Genomic DNA, 11,071 nt, shown 5'->3' on the forward strand with positions numbered 1-11,071 from the left:
TCCCCGCGGGTCTGGCCCCGCTTCCGCTGAGGCGGAGCGGCAGCTGCACTCGTGGGGTTCGCAGTTAGATCTGCTGGAAGGAGTTGAGACGGGTGATCCCCTATCTCTCTCCTCACCCAGCGGATCGTTTGACCTCCTCTTGGATGAGGAAGCCCGCACTGCGGTTCCTTCCCTCCAAGAGGAGGAGTCAATGCTTCATCTGTCTTCCATTGAGAGTGTTGACACCCCACAACCGCCCCCCCCCCCCCGTTCACCCCAGTACGAGGAGCTAGTCGAGGTGCTGACTAACGCGGTGGCCAAACTCAATATCAGCTGGCCACCCGCTCAAGAACATGAACCGCAGGGAAGCAGGCTCGATGAGCACTTCCTGCGGGCGAAGTCAGCACCTCCTAAACGGAGCCTTCCTTTTTTCCCCGATCTCCACAAAGAGATCTCGAGATCGTGGGAAAAACCATATTCCTCACGTCTTTTCTCACCCGCCTCTGATTACTACGGTAATGTGGGGGGGATGGAGGAATATGGTTATAAGACGATGCCACAGGTCGAGCAGACACTAGCGAGCTATCTGTCTCCCGGCCTGGCATCGTCTTTGAAGGCTCCGTCCTTGCCCACCAGGCCACTAAAGATTACATCCGGCTTGATGGGCAAGGCATATGCGGCAGCAGGTCAGGCTGGTGGTTGTCTCCACACTATGTCTGTACTCCAGGCATACCAGGCTGACCTGCTGAAGGAGTTCAGCGACGGCGAGGAAGTGAGCGTTACAGAGATGCGCAGGACCGCAGACCTGGCGCTCCGCGCCACCAAGGAGACCGCCCGTGCCACCAAGGAGGCCGCGGAGAGGCATCTCTGGTTGACCCTGTCCGACATGAAAGAGAAGGACAGGGTCACGCTCCTGGATGCCCCCCTGCATCTCATCTGCCTCTTTGGTGACTCTGTTGACACGGTTGTCAACAGGCACCAGGAGGCCCGTAAGCAGGCGGCGGCGTTCCAGCGGTACCTTCCTCGCCGCGTTTACTCCTCTGGGGCTGCTGGATGGGAGCAGCCCCAGCCGCATGCTAGCTCCTCGCACCGGGAAGCACAGATAAGGAGTGTTGCTACCCGTACCCCTCCGGCAAGACCTAGAGGGTGGGCTCAGCAACACTCCAAGCCGGGGTCCTCTAAGACGAGGCCGGACCTGAGGGTCATCCTCCAGTCTAAGAGGGCCTCGGCTAAATGGCCCTGATGGTCGTGGCCCAGGGCCAATGAGGGCAGCCCCTCTCGAAGGGCTAGGTGCCTCACCGCCTCTGAGGAGTACGGTGACCACCTCTCTTCGGGGCCCTCAGGAGATTCGTCAGCTAACCCTGCCGGTGTTACAGGGCGCGGCAGTCTCCCGCGAACATCATTCTCTGGTCTCTCCGCCCAGAAACGTAGCGGAATCAGAGAGTTTGCCACCCCTACGGGGGTCTCTAGAGCGCTTACTTCAGGTGCATCCTGCCAGTTCGCTGTTACAGGTCACCGAGGTAGCTCCTCAAATAAATCCAGAAACCAGTCTCGAGAGGCTGGTTCCCTTAGTAGAATTTCTGGCAGCGTGGAAGCTACTGCCAAATATTTCTACGTGGGTCCTGCGTACTGTAGAGAAAGGCTATTGCATTCAATTCGGCGCCAAGCCGCCACCTTTCAGAGGGTATTTCCTACTCTGGTAAGCCCCGAGCAGGCTCTGGTACTGGAACAGGAAGTAAATACTCTCCTGAGGAAGGAGGCCATCGAGGTGGTCCCTCCTCAACACAGAGAATCCGGGTTCTACAGCCGGTACTTCATTGTTCCCAAGAAGGATGGGGGGCTGCGGCCCATTCTAGATCTCAGACAGCTAAACCTCTCAGTCAGAAAACTGAAGTTCAAAATGTTGACTGTCAGACAAGTCGTGTCTCAAATCAGGTCCGAGGACTGGTTTGTCACGATAGATCTGAAAGACGCATACTTTCACGTCTCCATCCTTCCTCAACACCGGAAGTTTCTCAGGTTCGCTTTCAGGGGCAAAGCTTACCAATACAGAGTTCTTCCGTTCGGCCTAGCGCTCTCACTCCGAACTTTCACGAAGTGTGTGGATGCTGCTCTGGCTCCTCTGCGACTCCAGGGCATCCGCATACTCAACTACATAGACGACTGGCTCATCCTAGCCAGTTCAGAACAGTTAGCGGCTCAACATCGAGATGTTGTTCTTGCTCACATGAAAAAGCTGGGGTTGAGGCTCAATGCCAAGAAAAGTGTGCTTTCTCCATTACATAGAACCACTTATCTAGGTGTAGTCTGGGATTCGACCACGATGCAGGCACGAATGTCACCTGCTCGGATCGAGTCGATCCTTACTGCAGCAAATGCGGTCAAGCTAGGCCTGTTACTCACTGTCAAACAGTTCCAAGTACTGTTAGGTCTTATGGCAGCTGCATCCAACGTGATACCTCTAGGACTGCTGTACATGAGACCGCTACAGTGGTGGCTCAAAACCAAAGGGATTTGCCCCGAGGGGGAACCCATTCCGCAAGATCAAGGTCACGCGGCGCTGCCTACGTGCCTTAGTCATGTGGAAGAAGCCCTGGTTCCTATCTCAAGGTCCAGTGCTGGGAGCTCCTTGCCGCCGCGTCACGCTAGCGACAGATGCATCCCTCACCGGGTGGGGAGCGGTCATGAGTGGCCGCTCGGCCCGTGGCCTGTGGAACGACCATCATCAATCTTGGCACATAAATTGCCTAGAAATGCTGGCCGTGTTCCGGGCTCTGAAGCATTTCCTTCCAGACCTAAGAAACCGTCATGTGCTGGTCCGTACAGACAACACTGCAGTAGACTACTACATAAACCACCAGGGAGGTCTGCGTTCACGCCCCTTATACAAGCTGGCGTACCAGATCATCATGTGGTCTCAAGGGAAGCTTCTCTCATTGAGAGCAGTTCACATTCCTGGACGCTGTAATGTGGGAGCAGACGTCCTGTTGAGGCAGGGGCCAAGGCCCAGGGAATGGATGCTTCACCCAGAGGCGGTGAAGCAAATCTGGAGAGTGTTCAGCCAAGCCCAAGTGGACCTCTTTGCGACTCAGGAGACATCGCAATGTCCCCTTTGGTACTCTCTAGTTCCTCCAGCTCCTCTTGGACTGGATGCCATGGTACAGACGTGGCCGAGGCTTCGTCTGTACGCTTTTCCCCCGATTGCTCTGCTCCCGGGAGTTCTGGAAAGAGTACACCGGTACGGTGTACGGCTGTTATTAGTAGCCCCGTACTGGCCGGCCCGAGTATGGTTCTCGGATATAATCACCCTCCTCGACGGCTCTCCATGGGAGATTCCTGTCAGGAGGGACCTTCTCTCCCAGGCTGGGGGCGCAATTTGCCACCCCCTCCCAGAGAAGTGGAAGTTATGGGTGTGGCCCCTGAGGGGGCACAACTCATAGAAGCTGGTCTCCCAACTGAGGTTGTTGAGACCATCCTTCAATCCAGAGCTCCCTCTACGAGGAAACTTTATGGCCTAAAGTGGAACTTGTTTGCTTCATGGTGTCATGAACGCCGTTTAGACCCAGTCCACTGCCCGATTGGTACAGTGCTGGAGTTCCTGCAAACTCGTCTTTCCGCAGGGTTAGCTCACTCCACCCTGAAGGTGTACATGGCGGCTATATCGGCTTACCATGCCCTTCATGGCGGCCTCACAGTGGGCAAAAAACCCCTGGTCTCACGTTTCCTCCGCGGTGCACTCAGGCTGAGGCCTCGTGCGAAACCAAGAGTCCCCACGTGGGACTTAGCTGTGGTGTTGGAGGCGCTGTGTAAGCCTCCCTTCGAGCCTCTAGAGGAGGTCTCCGATCGGATGCTTACTCTAAAGACAGCACTGCTGCTTGCGCTAACGTCTCTCAAGAGAGTCGGGGACCTGCAGGCCCTTTCGGTGGCCCCTTCTTACATTGACTTTGCCCCTGGGTTGGCCAAAGCATTCCTTTGCCCAAGAGCTGGGTATGTACCTAAGGTCCCATCAGCAACACCACAGCCAATAACGCTCCAAGCGTTTTATCCTCCTCCATTCGTGGAGAACGACCATAGGAAGTATAACTTAATGTGTCCAGTAAGAGCACTAGACACTTACGTCCACAGAGCTGCCCTGTGGCGTAAATCAGAGCAACTCTTGGTTTGTTACGGCCCCCCTAAGAGGGGATGCCCGGCTTCCAAGCCTACTATCAGTAAGTGGATCGTTGATGCCATCTCTACTGCCTATGAGTCCTCTGGTCTCCCATCCCCGTTGGGAGTCAAGGCTCACTCAACTCGAGGCGTCTAAGCCTCTAAAGCTCTGATGGCAGGTGTCCCTATCCAAGACATCTGCAGTGCGGCGGGTTGGTCCTCACCTTTAACGTTCGTCAGGTTTTATGAACTTGACCTCAGAGCCACTCCTGGCTCATTCATCCTCTCGCCCCAGCAAGCTAGGCCCAGAGGTCAAAATGCACTTTCCTTCTATTAAGGAAAAGAGGTTTTACCCCTTTGGTCTGGCAATTTCCCCAGACAAAGGTGTATTACTCGTGTCCTGGCACCTATTAACCAGGCACTCCTCATCCCTCAGTGTTCTGGCTGTGTCCCGACTGAGGTAGATTACTTTCCTCCTGGTCTGGCAGTTCCCCAGTCAGGAGATGGATTTCTACCCTCTTGGCCTGGCAGTTCCCCAGGCAAGTGGTGTGTTATCTCGCCTCGCGTGCCTGAGGGCCGAGGCTCATATTCCTCTGGTCTGGTGGTCTATCACAGACAGAGATGTATTACTACTCGCGTCCTGGCAATTTTCCCAGACGGAGCCATCCCAGTCTCCTGGCAAGATCACCAGGCACTTCTTGTGTCCCTCTTGTTCTGGCTATACGCAGACAAAGGACTACCATTTCTCCTCGTGTGCCTGAGGGCCGAGGTTCATATATCCCTCTTGTCTGGTGGTTGATCACAGACAGAGATGTATTCCAGTGTCCTGGCAAGTTCACCAGGTACTTCTTGTGTCCCTCTTGCTCTGGCTGTAATGCAGACAAAGGACTACCATTTCTCCTCGTGTGCCTGAGGGCCGAGGTTCATATATCCCTCTTGTCTGGTGGTTGATCACAGACAGAGATGTATTCCAGTGTCCTGGCAAGCTCACCAGGCACTTCTTGTGTCCCTCTTGTTCTGGCTGTAACGCAGACAAAGGACTACCATTTCTCCTCGTGTACCTGAGGGCCGAGGTTCATATATCCCTCTTGTCTGGTGATTGTTCACAGACAGAGATGTATTCCAGTATCCTGGCAAATTCACCAGGTACTTCTCGTGTCCCTCTTGTTCTGGCTATAACGCAGACAAAGGACTACCATTGCTCCTCGTGTGCCTGAGGGCCGAGGCTCATTTATCCCTCTTGTCTGGTGGCTGATCACAGACAGAGATGAATTCCAGTGCCCTGGCAAGATCACCAGGCACTTCTTGTGTCCCTCTTGTACTGGCTGTAATGCAGACAAAGGACTACCAATTCTCCTCGAGTGCCTGAGGGCCGAGGTTCATATATCCCTCTTGTCTGGTGGTGGATCACAGACAGAGATGCATTACCACTCGCGTCCTGGCAAGATCACCAGGCGGAGTCACCACAGTGTCTCAGCAGGTAAGTATTCTAGATGCTGTTTCCTTCACGGTCTTGCGAGACCAGTCGAAGGACTATCTTGTCCTCGTGTGCCCGAGGGCCGAGGTACATTATCTCCCTCTTGTCTGGTGGGCTTTGGAATTATGGGGGCGTTGATACCTCGTTCCCCATAGCATTTCAGGACGCAGTGTTGAGTTCCCGGAAGGGAACGTCTCAGGTTACGTATGTAACCCTGGTTCCCTGAGGGAACGAGACACTGCATCTCAGACCATAATTCCCGCATCCCTGCTGCGCGCGCTTCATTCCTTGAGCTGATGCCGGCTTCAAACGCACGTGCTTTTATACTTCCTGGTCGCTGTCGTCACCGCGCCTGTGACGTCACTCCCGTTTCTCATTGGACGTTGGACTATGACTGTGATCAACCAATGGCGTTTCCCATAGCGTTTCAGGACGCAGTGTCTCGTTCCCTCAGGGAACCAGGGTTACATACGTAACCTGAGACGTTTTCTAAAGCTTCTGCACAACCAAAGTCACTTTAAGGCAAGTCATTTCATTTGGCACCCATTTTTGAAATGACTCTCGGGAGCTATTTCAGTTTCAGTATCTCTTTGAATGGAGGAACATTAAATTTGGCAAATCTATTCTCCAAGCTTATAATTGTATTCAAGTGTGTAGAATTAGGTAGGGGCATGTCCCTACCAATATCAAGCGACTACCAATTTATCCCTAGCAATAATTTTAATCAAACAATTAAATCTATCCCTGTCTAGCCGTGTCTAGGTATTGCACCCAGTTCAATTCAGCAGTCCAAAAAAGTTCATATAAAAGTTAATTTTAGAAATGAACAAAGTTGCATCAATGAGTTTGAAGTTTGGTGTGATCTATGGCTATTTTTAGCTCTCTATATAAAGCATATAGACAAAAAGACAAATGCTGTGCTAAAAGATGTACAATACTAGCCTAGAATCTAGACGCGCCCCTAGCGGCAGCAAATTACATTTGCTTCCAAGGTCAGTCTAGTTACTCTCAATTCACTTAAAATTCCGAAAAATCCAAGATGTACCGGGCCAATCACGAGTCGGTGGGCGGGCTTAACATGATGACGACTGACCTGTGACCATAAGTTCCGTCAGACATGAATTCCTGGTTCTGTGAATTACGCGTGGAAAACTGAACAGTATTTATATAATTTTTTACTTTGGATACACAGCCACGTCCATCTGTCCTGAGCAGGAGCTCGTTACATGAGAACGCGCTGTGGTGTAGAATACGCAAACACCGGAAGCGATCTGTGGCGTGTATACGACACTCATTGTTCACACAGTGCACAGAGATTGTGGATATAGCGGCTATTCAAAATGGTAATTACTTGCGTTTATCCTGGTTGTTCAAACCCATTTAAAGCTAAAAGATTACGTTTGCTTACGCAAACTCATCCTGGACTTTTTCACCGATTTCCCCTTCCGGTGTTTGCGTATACTACATCAGAGCAGGGTGTAATTTGGATTTGTCTGTGCATGTTTTTGTTTACTTTTAAAGGTTTAGTGCCCATCTATGTTAATTATTTGGCTGACAGACTGCACAGTGCACTGATTTTCGTTAAAAATCTCCGTCGCTCTGACTACGTCACCTGACAGACTAAGTCTCTGATTGGTTGTAGCGCTATCCTATTGCGTGGAGAGGAGTTTGAAAGACAACCGTTTATCCCACCCCTCCAGTTGAGCCCTGTCAATGGAGAGTGCCCAGACCCTACATTTATGTGGGTCTGGCTTGCCAGGCTAGTACAATACATAATTGTACAGCCTAGGATGAAGTGATTATGTACATTAATAACTTGGGACATATAATGTTATTCTTTGGAAAGCTAAAGTGTTGCTCCGGACAGTCTTTAACTTTAACTTAATGTTGTCAAACTGAAAATATAAAGCAAAATGTTAGCTGAAATTGTGACGCTACAGTGGAATGAATGCATGAAGAAGATAAAGATCAATGCAAATAGTCTTTACTAAATCCACAGCAGGTTAATTCACAGAAGGCAGTCAGGAGACACACATAGGGGCAACATAAACATTACCGGACGAGGCAGCACAGGACAGACTACACTTTAAATAATAATGCAAATTAAGATAATTAACAAGACACATTCAACAGGAGACAGAAACTTGGTAACATAGCATATAGGGAATAAAAACACAAAAAAAGTCCATGAGTGTGACAGTTGCCCTCCCAGAAGGCAGGCCTTGGGCCACAGGAACAACAAAGGGCGGGACGTAGGGGGACTTAGGAGGAGGACAAAGCACTCAGTTGTTGCAAATAAGTATTTCTTCTTATTATTATTTTATTCAAATATTGTCTAATCGTGTCTTATTTACTATTAAACGTCTTTCAAACTAAACATACTTAAACTTGCTTACACTACCTTCTTGTTTTATGTTTTATGTTTCATTGACTTTGCAGCATGATTACATGATTACATGATTCATCTCTCTGCTAGTGTACACAGTCCAAGAAGGGAGAGGGCATTGGAATATCCTTAATACCTTTGGCCCAGAATGATTTTACAGACCTGTTTCTGCACACTTTCCAACTTGATCAATAGTCAATGAACTGTGCCAAACAGGAACTGCATACTTTAACACAGGGTGCACATACCCTGTATAGATGATAACCAGTTCTTGATCTTGAACGCCAAATTTCTTCCGGTGGAGAGCAAAAAGCTTCCTGTTGGCTAAGGACAACATGTGATCCGCTTGACTGTCCCACTTTAAATCAGTCTGGATGGTAACCCCTAGAACTTTATCAGAGTCACATATTTTAAAGTGTTTGCCAGCCTGGTATCAGTGTCATGTGGGTAACATGTAAGACCTTACATTTTTTTGAGTTGAGTTTCATTTTGTGTTCTGGAGAGCACAGGGCTGATGAGAAGTCCACCTCTGGGCCATGGTCAATTCATCCACATATTTCCAGTGGTCAATTTGATCTTGGAGAGCATTGTTAATCAGTACAAGAAAAAATTATGGGCCCCAATATGGTTCTCTGAGCAACTCCACATGAGGGGTACTCCCAATCAGATAGATATCCCTGATAACACACTCTTTGACGATAATTAGACATAAAATTACAAATACATTGAATGATGCTAGGTGTCACTCCAAGGTCCAGGAGGCACTGCACTGCTACTGTATGGTCTACAGCATTTTGCTTTGGCAAAATAAGTTGTGATTAATGTGCACACTAAATCTGGTTCTTCACTGGCCTTAAACACAAAATACACCAGACTAACTAGATTGTGAGTTGTGGAATAGTTCTGTCGACTGCCAAACTGCATAGGGTCTAAATTTGGTGTAATATCATTCAAGATCCATTGCTCAACAAATTTCTCACAAAATTTTGACAGCTTAGATGTTAATGCAATCATTCTCATTTCCTCAATATCCGGGAAAGAAGATTTTGGTATTGGTATGATGGTAGCCTCTTTCCATTGTATAGGGACAACACCTCCTGCGAGGGAGCTATTAATGATGTCACAAATAGGGTTGCTGATCTCACATGCAAACTCCTTTAGTATTCTCAGAAGGATCAAGTCTGGGCCAGGAGATTCATGACAATTAATGGAGGACAGTCTTCTATACACTTCCCATTCTGAGATAGTAGGCGAAGGTAGGGATGGAAGATAAGAAGGTAAATCTGCATACTTTAGGGGTGGAAGAGATTGGGACACCTTAACTAACTTTGTGTTGATTACATTAGCAGTTGTCACAAAATCTTGGGGATTAATTCCTCGACCTTTGATCCACCTTTTTCACAGATCCACACATTTAATTCTGCCTTGGACTCCCATTTATTTTACCTTATTTATTTATTTATTTATTTGCCACAAGTATTTCCCTTTGGACTTTTCCCTTTTGGTTTTTGTAGAACTTTGATAGAGCACTTGATTTCCTGGTCTTGAAAGCTATTTGTCTCAGGCAGATTAACCAATTAATCTTTGGAATGATCCATGGTTTATCCGAGGGCTAAATTTTAAATGGCTTCATTGGAAATGTTGGTCGATCTCAGGCAAGATAGAATTATAAAATGCATTAGTTTTTTTTTTTTATTAGTGCTGTAAGGGATTAATTACATATAATTTAGCTCAAAGGGAATCGAATATGATTCAATAGGGAATTTGAACAGAATCACTGTTTTACGGCTGTTCAGAGTCGACCAGCAATTCATTCACAAGCCGTGTAACAGAAACTCTGCAATGGATATTACTATCCAGAATATAGTGAAAACACTATATATTAGCACAGTAGCAAAATCAGCAGTTTAAGACATTAACTTGTAAGCACAAAACACAAGATACTTATCTTTTCTAATAAAAATATGATTTTATTGGATAAACCTAACACATACAAACTAATCTAACATAAACACACGCATTCACACAGGTTGCAGAAAGAGAAAGTGAGGAAAGAATGAGTTTAAAGGAATGAAAATATGAAGTCCCAAGTTTATAGCAATACGTGCAATTGCTTAGACCTGAACAACCATCAATCACTTAATTAACCCTCGTATTGAGTCTCTCAAAGAGGTTATTAAATTTTTTTTATCAAAATGCACCAGTTCAGTGAGAATCTGGAGGTTGTACTTGCGTCGCCTTTTCTGTGCCGAGGGAATTCCTTTGGTTGCGTCGCTTCAGAAAGGGGCCTTCCCGAGGTTGCTGATTGGTTGGTTCTGTGGTCCTTTGTGAAGTCTTCTTGGGCGTTGGCTGGAAAGCACGAAACTCTCAACGGAAAGAAATAAAAGAATTAAAGTAAAAGACAGGAGTGTGATGATCTCCTCATGTTTCCTTTAGAGGAGCACTTGGCATGAAGGCCAGGCAGCGTTGAAACGCAGCGGCACGAAGCCGTAAGAGATTGAGAGCGTCAGAGTAAGGAGTAAGAGTGTAAGAGAGAGATTTGAGAGTGTCCTGAGTTTTTAAACTCAGCTTTTGGACACCTCCCAAATGGTGTCTTGACCAATTAGAACAATGTCCGAAGTCAGGGGACTATTAGTTGCTCCTCCCAACCATAAATCACAATGTCATGTGATCAGTCCCTTGGGTCCCAACTTTCCCGCCCTTGGCAAAGTTAAATTTGGACATGATTTCGATAACAAGACTAAAATACATTTTACAAAGAATTGAATTATAGAAACATTTCAAGAATGCAATTTCGGGTTCAACCATACCAAACACCAATATAAACCATTAAACTATTCAATAGTTATCAAAAAGGACATATACAATAAGTGATTAAAACATAATAGACAAATGTGTGAGTTACATATATGATAGGAAGTTATACATAGAAATGATGAGTTGTTCCTTTAGCACATTTTAGGCGCATATGTACATCAATAGGCAGTTTTCTGTGCCATGCTGTGGTACAAGGATGTGTTCTGTGAGGGTCTGTTCTCTGAGCTGGAAGGTCAAATGTTTAGGGAAGGAATCTCAGTCTT

The sequence above is a fragment of the Garra rufa genome, chromosome 11 (genome assembly GCF_049309525.1).
Source record: "Garra rufa chromosome 11, GarRuf1.0, whole genome shotgun sequence".
In the NCBI taxonomy this organism is placed as follows: domain Eukaryota; kingdom Metazoa; phylum Chordata; class Actinopteri; order Cypriniformes; family Cyprinidae; genus Garra; species Garra rufa.